The following is an 11,333-nucleotide window of genomic DNA, read 5'->3' as shown; positions in this document are numbered from 1 at the left end:
TTTGACTCTTCCAGATTTTTACTCTTCAGCAATAGTAAAGAGAATGTAGATTCTCTGATGATCAACATTTGAAGGTCTTTAAGTTCAGCTATTTATATAACAAAACATAGTTTTAGTTAAACAAAAATAGGTCCCCCACCCTATTAGTGTTGTACTGTGAAAACCTGTTATTTTTGATACTTTGTTACTAATTGACTCTTTCTCCTTACTTGAAGAATGGTGATTGTCCTGGTTTCAGCTGGGATAGAGTTAACTGTCTTCCTAGTAGCTGGTACAGTGCTATGTTTTGAGTTCAGTATGTGAAGAATGTTGGTAACACTGATGTATTCAGTTGTTGCTCAGTAGTGTTTAGACCAGAGTCAAGGATTTTTCAGCTTCTCATGCCCAGCCAGGGCACCTGACCCAAACTGGCCAACAGTGTATTCCATACCATGTGACGTCCCATCTAGTTTAGGAACTGGGAAGTGGGGGCAGGGAATCGCCGCTCGGGGACTGGCTGGGTGTTGGTCGGCGGGTGGTGAGCAACTGCACTGCGCATCATTTGCACATTCCAATCCTTTTATTACTACTGTTGTCATTTTATTAGTGTTATCATTATCATTATTAGTTTCTTCTTTTCTGTTTTATTAAACCTTTCTTATCTCAACCCAGGAGTTTTACTTCTTTTCCTCATTTTCTCCCCCATCCCACTGGATGGGGGGGGGAGTGACCGAGCGGCTGCGTGGTGCTTAGTTGCTGGCTGGGGTTAAACCACGACAGTGATAAACTATGTAAGTGGAATTTCTTAATCTTTGATGCTATTTAGTGGATAGTCTTATGATTTAAGTCTTGTGTTTATGTACGATACTGGCAGGTATTAGACAACATAACTATAAAATCTGGGAACAATCATACATTTTTTACTTGACATAAACGTTTGCCCAAATTGATCCAATTGTAGTAGTAGCTTTCAGGGCCCTGCATGCACCCATAGGCCTTCATGGCCCAGACCAGCCTCACCTGATGAGTGCAGGTGATTAGCTGGGCCATGTTTGAAGCTTTCTGAACACTGCAGATTGTAAAAGTAAATGTTGTGGAAATGAGTAAGATATAACCGGAAAACACGAAGGGTAAAGAAAGTAGAGAACATGAGTCATTCAGAAATATTACAGAAAAGTGAGTGTATACTCCCTGAAAATATATGACTCCCTATATTAATATATAGTACAGAGTATACTGAAGAAAATAAGATACTGTAATAGATGACACACGTGAAAGGAAGTCCTTTCAATGCAATATGATAAAGAATGTAGTACAAAGGTTATTTAGATAGAATTTATATCATACAGTTAATGCTTGAGTTTTACAATCACATTAAGCCTGTACTTTTGTCAAGTTAAATTCAGCCTGGATTAGTTGTCTGAGATGGTTTACTATGCAGCACACCAGCTACAAAGAGGAGGTTGAGACAGTAGGAATAAGCAGATTTGATAAGGGCAATATTACTCCATTCTCCTGCAGAGTCAACTTTAACAGTGAAACTATAGTTTGATCTTTCAGCTTTTATTACAAAATCCAGAGCAGAAGAAAAAAAGACACACACACACACACACACACACACACAACACAAAGAAAACCATTTCTGGGATATTGTATCAGAAGAAACTCACAGATTTGGCCACTGTGGATCCCCAGCCTCACTGGAAATCCCTGCCTAAAATATAGTCTTTAGCTGAGAAAGTATCAGGCGCATAGATGATGACACCAGCTATCATGTTTACTATTACATATGGACACCAGCTCATTAGTCTTACAATAACAGGCTGACAGGAAAAGAGACATGGGTGTCCTGCAACCCAATTGTCAAAATAGGGCCCTATGCCTGGGGAGGTAGTATAATATATAGGGAAAAAATGAAATTGATTAAGAGACAACATGTAAGAAAAAAGTTGAAAAACAATTGTGATAGATGTAGAATTGTTACTAGATTGTATCTTTTCCACTCTTGGGTTGTTTTCTATTTATTTATTTTGTGTGAAAGAACTACTAACAAAAGAGCTGTGCGCTCATCCTCAGAGCTTAGTTCTTCATTGAATTTCACCTTTTTGAAGAACAATCCTACTTATCAGCAAAAAAACAAAGTGGAAAATTGGCTCTGTGCTTGGTTTTGTTTTGAAACAATTCCTATTCCTGGGTTACTTTCACTTTTAACTATATTCTCTAACTATTCAAAGAGTCCTTAAAAAAAGAGAGCTTTCACATTCATATTAAATAGTGGCCTTGGATGTAGGAGGAACAAAATACCAAATTTAGAAAAACAGGGATCAAAGTATATGTTTAAATTGTTACCATTTAGCAAATGTACATGTTCTTTTCAGAATACCTTAACACCCTTGCATAGTTGATAACAAAGGAAGTGGACTTTGTTCTGCTAGGAAAAGAGATTAGATTGTATGATGCACACCCAGTAAGTTCTATCTTTATACCTGTGTATAATGCAAAGTTCAGTGTGTGACAATAAAAGCATTTTTATGCATTTATTGATCTTTTAATACTTGAAAATGTGTAATGGTTTTTCTTCCTCTCTGGTATTCTAAGGCCCAAGTGAGAAAACAATAATAGTATATGAAAAACAAAGTGCTATAGATGTACCCTGCCATAGAAATTACATTATATGCTCATATGAATGGTTCATCTAGCGCTATAACATAGTGACCAGTGCTGGATGTTTTGAAGATAGTCATAATCCCCTTGAAATATATAATTATGAAATAACATGGTTAGAAAAGGTGTATCTCTTCTAGTGTAATAACAGTACTTGACATTAAGCCATCTTAGCCATGAATCAGTGTGCATGAGCCTCACATTAGGAAAGGCAAAGCTCCAGAGTATAGGAGGGAAGAAAGTCTGAGCCTGTGCTAAACCCTGGTGTGGGGCCACCTATGTACCTATATTCACTTAAATGCAGCATGGTGTTGTTGACCTGAATTTGCCCTTATATAAGCTTCTGTGGAGGTTTCAGGCAACCAATATTGAGAAAACAAGCCATGCTCAGCTGCGCTGGGCTAGAGCTAACGCACAGAACATGGGATCAGGGTGCTGTGTTTTTCTCATTTCTAAGCCTGATCTATGCCAAACTGCATAGGCACAGCCTTTGGTTAACTTTGTGATCTGGGGAGGGGGGAAAGCAGCTTATATTCTTTATATGTTCTCTTCTCGTTTAATTGTTGATAACTATTTGTAAGTAGTCTGAATAATATTCCATGGGAACAAATAATCATCTATGTACTGATCAAAGACAAAGAGATTGCAGACTAGGACATTATGAGTCCTCATCTTTGGAATGGCAAGAGGAACTTCTAGCCCATCTAATCTGTCCTTTACTACTTAAGCATAGACCTACAAAATATAGCAAGAATGTAGGGGAAGATAAAATTATCAATATATACTCTCAAATCCATACACCATATTATCCTATATACATTTTTCTACAGGAGATGACTTAGTTGAAAACCTACTCTGCCTGAAATCCAGTTTGAACTGTAATACACATTTCCTATACCTCCCTTTTGTGAAAGAAATACAAACCACTTTTACTGATGCTTCTGTTACAATGGACAATTCCTTGCAGGCACAAGAGAAGTGAGCTTTGATGACAGATATGAACAAAAAGTGGCCTTTCCCCAGCCAATGAAATACCCTAATCAGTTTTCATTACATTTTTTTCATGCTCATTTAGACCATTGGTGCACTATAGAAATGGCAATGAATGGTTTTAGTGCATTAATTTAAACTAGAATTTCCTTTATTTTTAAATTTATTTCCTTTTAATTTTGTTCTGTATGCAAGAACTATAAAGGCCTCCAGGATTCTGAACATTCATGAACAAGCGGTAAGTTTTGTATTGCAGTAGCTGAACAGAGCATGTAATTTGAAGTCCGTAGCACTGTGCATAAAGCAAAAAGATTTAGTCAGGGTTTTGGTCTTGCATAGGTTTTTTTTCTTTGTGCATACAAAATTGTATTATCTCGAATTAAGCCTTTGTGTGATACATTGGCTTTCCAATTATTTTGTAAGGAAAGGACAAGAATACCACAGTGTCTCTGAAAGGTCAGAAGCTTGATTAACTGTTTACCTGGAGAAGATCATGATTTCCACAGCCTCTTTGCTGTTTTGTCTTATTTTATAAGATTAAGTAATAACTTAATTATAACCTTTGGGAAAAACTAATTCTTGAAACAGAAATGCCTTTTGATGTGATCAGCAATAGTATTTTGTAGTTGTTAAGCATAATTGATGTTGGTTTAATGTTAGTGTTTAATTACATAAGAAAAAAGTGCAGGCTTAGATAGAACTTTATTCTATCCAATATTGAAGTGACACTTATTTAATTGCAATTTTAATTAAATTTTAGAAAGGGAGAGGCTGTAGAAACATGACATGAAAGTGATGTTTTCACTTGATGGTATTTCTTTTCCTCATGACAAAGTCCTAATCTCAGTTATACTGCTGTTCTCAATAACAGAGTTAAAACTTCATTGCTCTTAAGAGATACCCTTGGCACAAAGCAATCCTTGAAGGAAGTATGAAATTTTCTCAGTAGAAGAAGGTGAAAAAGATAGCGAGAACTATAACTAGCTGGATATAGAATGGTGTGGTATGACCAATTTCAACAGAGCTTGTAACATAAGCCAAATATTTGAATAAGATTTCTTAAATGGCAATCTAATTCAAAATTGTAGGCAGAATACTTATGCCATCATTTGCTTACATAAAATAACTAAGGTTACTGGTACTTCCAGTACCACCTGGTGCTCCCCAGGTGGCTTGTCTGCTTTTAACTTTTAGCATTTTACGTTTGAGGCTGTTTCTCAATTTATTATTTAGAAATTAGATTGAAAACTAAGGAAACTGTATGTGAAATGGGATATATGTGGTACAACTTCAAAGACTTGATACTTCTCAGCTTCTAACTTAACCTAGTGACTTCACAAGAAATCATTCATGGACAGATGGGGTATATTCATTATGAGTTTTCTGTTAAAGTGTTATTTGTATATACAGTAAGCCTCCAGTTTAGTCGCTTTAATAGCATCAGAATCCTGAGGAGTGAGCCAATTATCATGAGTTGCTTTCTTTGGTTGGGCAGAAAGCAATGAGGAAAACAGAAAAACAGAAGAGAGATAATGTGTTTCACCAGACCTAAATAATAGTGTGAAACTATATTGAACGATAGACAATTTTAACTGTGGTCGTACTTTGGAAATTTTTTCCTCTAAAAATAGTTCTGTGACATCTATTATGTTTCATTACTTTCCATGCCAAATTTGCTTAAGCAACAAGTAAAATGAAAGAGGGAAGGAGGTATCTGAGATGGTGACCTTTAAAAGTAATAGCACCTTTAAATGTGTCATATGTGGTTTCTGTAGAAATTGGCAAGCAAGCCAATGCTGTGTGGATAAAACCTTAATGATGTGTGATTCATTACAATTCAATGAACTGTGCAAAAGATGAATATGGGAAAAATTTAGCACTTTGATGTGCAGGAAAGTTCCTCAGAGGGATTTATTTTCAAGTAAGTTTAAGAATGCTCCATTAAACTTCTCAAAGATGACAGGAAGTTACGCCAACGTAACTAGGTCCCCTAAATGAGAGCAATAGCAGAGAAATTAAAAAGCACTTACCACATGCTTTGAAGCTGTATCGGTATTCAAAAACAACTTGAAAACCTTTAAATATAAATGAGAGACAGAAGTGCTGGGATAAGGTCCCACACTGAACACAGGTACTCTGGAAAGAAAGTATTGAAGACACTCCGCTTGATTTTCTAGTGATAGATTTCTTGGAGAAACCCTAAGCAGCAGCTAGAAAGAGAGATTGATGCCAGGTATTTTTTCATTATTTTTTTTTCTTGGTTAAGTCCCTTTCATTTGAAGCAAGAGCTTAACCCTCCTGCCTTGCTAGAGTAAATTTGCTGTTTTCATTTCTAGGCATGTGAACTCAGGTGAATCTTATACGTAGGACTTGCTTTATGTCCCCATAAGCAATGAATTCAAATAAAGCAGTACTGCAGACAAAATTATCAGGTTGTCTGCAGATTGAAACACGTATCAATGTATATGAAAGTGGGGGATCACCAGCCCATAGGGCTGTATGAACAGGTTCAGGTGCTGGCTCAGGACAGGACATGGAGCGGGTTAGTCCAGGGAAGTACTGTACTGTGTGCAAAAGGCAATAGATAGACCCTACTTAATTTCCAGAACCTTACGTTGTCCCAGGGATGTATTTTGAATCGCCATCTTTACAGACTCTGATTGAGAGTGAGGTCAAGTTACACTTTTTTCCGACTCACACATGACCACTATATGAGAGGTGCTTTTAGAGCAAACATTACTATTTGTTTTAAAGTGTTTTTATTCTCAGAAGGAGTATTTCAGTTAATCTGAAAAACTTCTTGCCTACAGAGGATTTTGCATGTGCAGTTGAGTGCAATACACAATACATAAGCCAGAAAATTCACTCTGATTTAACTGTCACCAGAATTGGTAAGGGAAAGAAAAAAAATTGGTATATTGTAAAAGTAATCAGTAAACAGTATATCACCCTGTTACACCAGCTTTATGTCATTTGTTTCAAAAGTCATATATCAATATCAAAATAGCTTAAAGGGACTACCTCATAAGTCTCAGTACCTTTAAGAAAACAGAGACTGCATTAAGGTCAAACATGTAACCATTAAAGGAAATAAGATGACAAAAGCCACAATTGTTATGTTGTCATACCTGTAAAGAAGAACATTAACTACTTTATAAAGTGATAGTCTAAAAATACAAATCCATCATATGGTACAGGGAACTATCTTATGATGCTTCTTGGAAATCAGACAGGCTATGATACAATTACATTAAAATATTGGGTATGGGTCAAAGTGGCTTACAGATCTGAGTAAAAACATAGTTTGGTGTCCAGTGAGACATGCAAAAGTAACTGAGTTATAATGCACTGAGTAACTGGCTGAGAGGAATCCCAGGGTCACATAAACAGTTGACAGCAAATGCAAAACCTGATCCTGGTACCTCAACTTTTGTGCTTATTGTTAACTACAGTCCTATCATTTTTCTGAAGCTTTGCAGCATTTTTGTCTTTCCCTGAGTAAAATATGTTACCTCGTGCTAGAACTCGGCTTGTGAAAATTGTAATGCATGATTTAATTTCCAAGGTTAGTTTTCCTGATATTTTACTAACAATAATATCAACGCTACACTATAACAGTAGTGAAGCTCAAATCATAAAAGGCCTAGATACTCACCTGCTGGTTGTTTGAGATGTAGCTAACATTTCATTTTTTATAATGCTTCACAAGCTCCAAAACCAAAATACATTTAACCTTCTCAACACCTTGAGGAGACTCGTGGATGAGTTTTATGACTTCTGTTTTACAAAGAGCAAATGAGACTGAAAAGATTGCAGAAGACCAAGTTTAGAACTTGCTACCTAGCTTGGACTGTGTTCAATGGGAATATGTGCTATTTTTACAGCAGAGAGAGAAATAATCTCATTACAAGTCACAAATAAACTCAGTTCTTCTGTGTATTTTTAGATAGCTGACAAACTTGGTGTAAATATCAGAGCTACTTGTAGGCCATCCATAAAGGAAGGAGTAGCAGTTGTTTCCCCCAGTTTATCTTATCAATTTGCTGTTTGTGCAGCTAGTTTTGGAGCTCTTAAATACGATAAATATGCAGCAAGTAGAACCGATTCATAGTTTTAAAGACATACACATCCAAAAATTACAATATTTGAAAATTGGAAAATGGCCGACTAGTTTGGATCAGTTACATTACTAACTTAATGAACAATAAAAAATGTGGCAAACTTCTTCTTTGATTTATGACTGTCATGGTTTAACCCCAGCCAGCAACTAAGCACCACGCAGCCGCTCACTCACTGATCCAGTGGGATGGGGGAGAAAATCGGGAAAAAAAAGCAAAACCCGTGGGTTGAGATAAGAAAGGTTTAATAGAACAGAAAAGAAGAAACTAATAATGATAATGATAACACTAATAAAATGACAACAGCAATAATGAAAGGATTGGAATGTACAAATGATGCGCAGTGCAATTGCTCACCACCCGCTGATCGACACCCAGCTAGTCACTGAGTGGCGATTCCCCACCCCCACTTGCCAGTTCCTATACTAGATGTGACATGACTTGGTATGGAATACACCGTTGGCCAGTTTGGGTCAGGTGCCCTGGCTGTGTCCTGTGCCAACTTCTCGTGCCCCTCCAGCTTTCTTGCTGGCTGGGCATGAGAAGCTGAAAAATCCTTGACTTTAGTCTAAACACTACTTAACACACTGATGTTTTCAGTTGCTGTCAACATTCTTCTGATACTGAAGTCAAAAACATAGCACTATACCAGGTACTAGGAAGACAGTTAACTCTATCCCAGCTGAAACTAGGACAATGACAAACCACACGGATAGAGTGTGGAAGTCTGGGGTAGATTTATATCCTAAGTATAAGTTCCTGTACAGTTTAGATGATATTATTCAATCTTCAGTTGAACACAGACTTACATGGTTATTCTTGTGGACTGATAATATTAAAAATAATCAGGCCAATATCATTACTGGAAAACAAGGTTATTTTAAAGGTTTTTGTAACCATAAATCTGAGATGGAAGGCAATCTTAGCATGTTCACTATGAATGACTTTCTTGTATGGTCAAATGTATTTTGGGATACAAAAAGCCCTAATGTTTTTCAGAGGATATAGCAAAAGTCTTGCAACTTTTTTTATAATTTATTTCTAAACTGAAATTTTATCTTCACCTACTAAAAAAACTTTACCTACCTAACATTTTTTCATGATAGCAATACAAAAACTCCAGGGAAGAGGGAATTATCAGATAATAAAATCTCTGCAGTTTTCAAGCCTGTCAGCAGATTTTCAAAACTCAGCAATATCAACAAGCCATAAAATAGTAGTGCGCCTTATGTCATATCTGAATTACATCAGAATTAGTAAGATACAATTTCCTTTTAGATTTTTGTAAGGGTTTTTTTTTACCATAGTGGTAGAAAGCTGCCATTCCATGTTCTGACAGAGAACCAACTATGTGCTGTAGATAAATCAGACACCTGAGAGCTTCTCTGAATCTGATAAATTACACTATTTCTAACAAAGAGTAAAACAGCATATAGGTTTACCTGATACTGATATAATGTCATTTAGACATACACAAAAAGACAAGGAAAACCCCTAAACCCCAAAACACAACATGGCTTAAAATGAACTTGTGTCTCCTGCAGTTTCTTTGGACATAATGCAAACAGAAGTATATAAACACAACTGAGTAGGTGTTTCAGACATTTAGCGCTTATTTCTCTCATTCCTTGCCCCCTCCCCCCCAAAAAACCCTCCCAACCCTAGAAACAAAAAATAGATCTTGTGGTCTCATGTTGTGGTCAAGAAAAGTAGGTAAGTATAATTCTGGTTGAGACACAGTGTGTCAGGGTGGAGTGTCACTTTATGCTCTGAGGGGAGATGCTACTACTGCACAAGTGTAAATGTGCTGAAGCCAATCTCTTGTTCCACGTGAGACTGACATCTCTTTTAAAGACAAACACTGAAGGGACTGTTATCTGTAGTCTCTGCTGCTGGCCCGCTTGCATGGGCAGCTCACACGGGTTGGTCTCCTGGAAGAGAAAGAAAGGTGGACTTTATAGAAGGACTTAGGAATTTCTTGACAGAGAAGAGAGAAGAGCTCAAGGGTATTAATCAATGACCATACCTTAAGACTTGGAAGAAAAAGAAATTCAGCCCAGCATAAACTGCTAATTGGGGTTTTGCATGGTAAGGTAAGCCTTACAAAGGGGGCAGGTCTTTTGTTGTTTACAAGACCTGAATCTTTCAAATATTTTAAGTTACTGTGGTTGAAATTCCCTTTCTAAGTCAGCATTCTTACTGTTCTGAAAGAAAGCTAGGCTTAGCTGGAAATCTTAGGCAAATCTGTGATCGGATGACTCTGTGAGTCATTAGGTTACAATCCAGAAAGACTATGACCAAAAAGGGTGTTAGTATACTTACCTGAATCACATCTGTGCACTAACTTGGTTTGGAAACATATGGGTCCCTTTGCAAGTAATTGGGAATGAACTAAGACAGATGCAGCAAAAGCATTAATAAAAAGTCAAGCAAGAACATAATGAATTTCTTTAGGTTATGAAAAAAGGCAAACCCAAAAGTTTGCACTGGAGTGGGACTTTCTTGCCACAAGATTTGCTTGCATAATGCAAGTTTAGGAGGTAAAATTAACCACATTTTTTTGGTAGACTGGTATTTAGACATAATTAGGAGTTGCAGCAGGATGTTCAGAAGTGCTTGGGCACTGGTGGAATTGGTTCTGTAATGCTGACCTTCAAACTTCTAATTGTTTTGACTGGAAGCTGGAGAGTGAAAAAGTTGTTTACATTCAAAATTGTGATCCTGAAACCTCATTTTGTTACTACTATGGCACCAACAGTTTTTAACAGCCTTACTATTAGTAAGTCTATTTAGTAAGGCTGTATTTAGCATGTAGTAAGCAGTCTTTGAAGCAGGAAAAAGAACCCAGGTTTACTTGCTCCTAAATGAGCACTTTAATTACTGGCCTCTGTTTCTCAGTAAAATGTTTGCTTCTTTTCTGCTTTAACCGAGTGGCAGACCTCAGATTTCAGCTGCAACAGTGCGAGCCTCCTGGTCCGTTCTTGGATTTGATCAGAAAAAATCAGAACTGATACATCAAGAGGAGGATGTCTATGTGCACCGATGGAGCGTATGAAGGTACTTTTCAGTCTCGTTTTGTGTAACAAAAAGCTAGTTTCAGCTGGGCGACAGTAACTCACAGATGTGGGCGAGTTCCTAGAAGTGGGGAAGCTATGTGCGTTACTGAAAGCTTAGTGATTTGATTGATCGATTTATTTATTTAAAGCAAGTGATCACGCAACAGCTGTGCCACGACTGTAAGGCGATACTGCTCCCGCGCACCTGCAGCGCCCGCCCTGAGCGTGGCTCCGTGTGCTGCCGGAGGTGATGGCGGGAAGAAGCCCTTTTCTCGCTGGCCGGGCTGCCGGCTGCCTCGTAGGGAGGGAGCCCCGTCGCCACCCCAGCCCCGGCTGCGGGCCGGGGGGACGCGGGCGGCTGTGAAGCGATGGGCTGGGGCAGCAAGCGCTCCCAGAGCCGAAGCCCGCGGCTGCGAGCGGGCTTCCTCCTGACTCCTCCAGAAATATGCTGCCCGGCGAGCACGCCCTGAGCGCCCGCCCCGGCGGCCCGGGCGCGGAGCGGCAGGGGGGGGCCGCCCGCCCCCGC

This window comes from Haliaeetus leucocephalus, unplaced genomic scaffold (genome assembly GCF_000737465.1).
Source record: "Haliaeetus leucocephalus isolate CR32 unplaced genomic scaffold, Haliaeetus_leucocephalus-4.0 Scaffold439, whole genome shotgun sequence".
Classification (NCBI taxonomy): Eukaryota; Metazoa; Chordata; class Aves; order Accipitriformes; family Accipitridae; genus Haliaeetus; species Haliaeetus leucocephalus.
The sequence above is the reverse complement of the archived record's forward strand: the minus strand, read 5'-3'. Positions refer to the sequence as shown.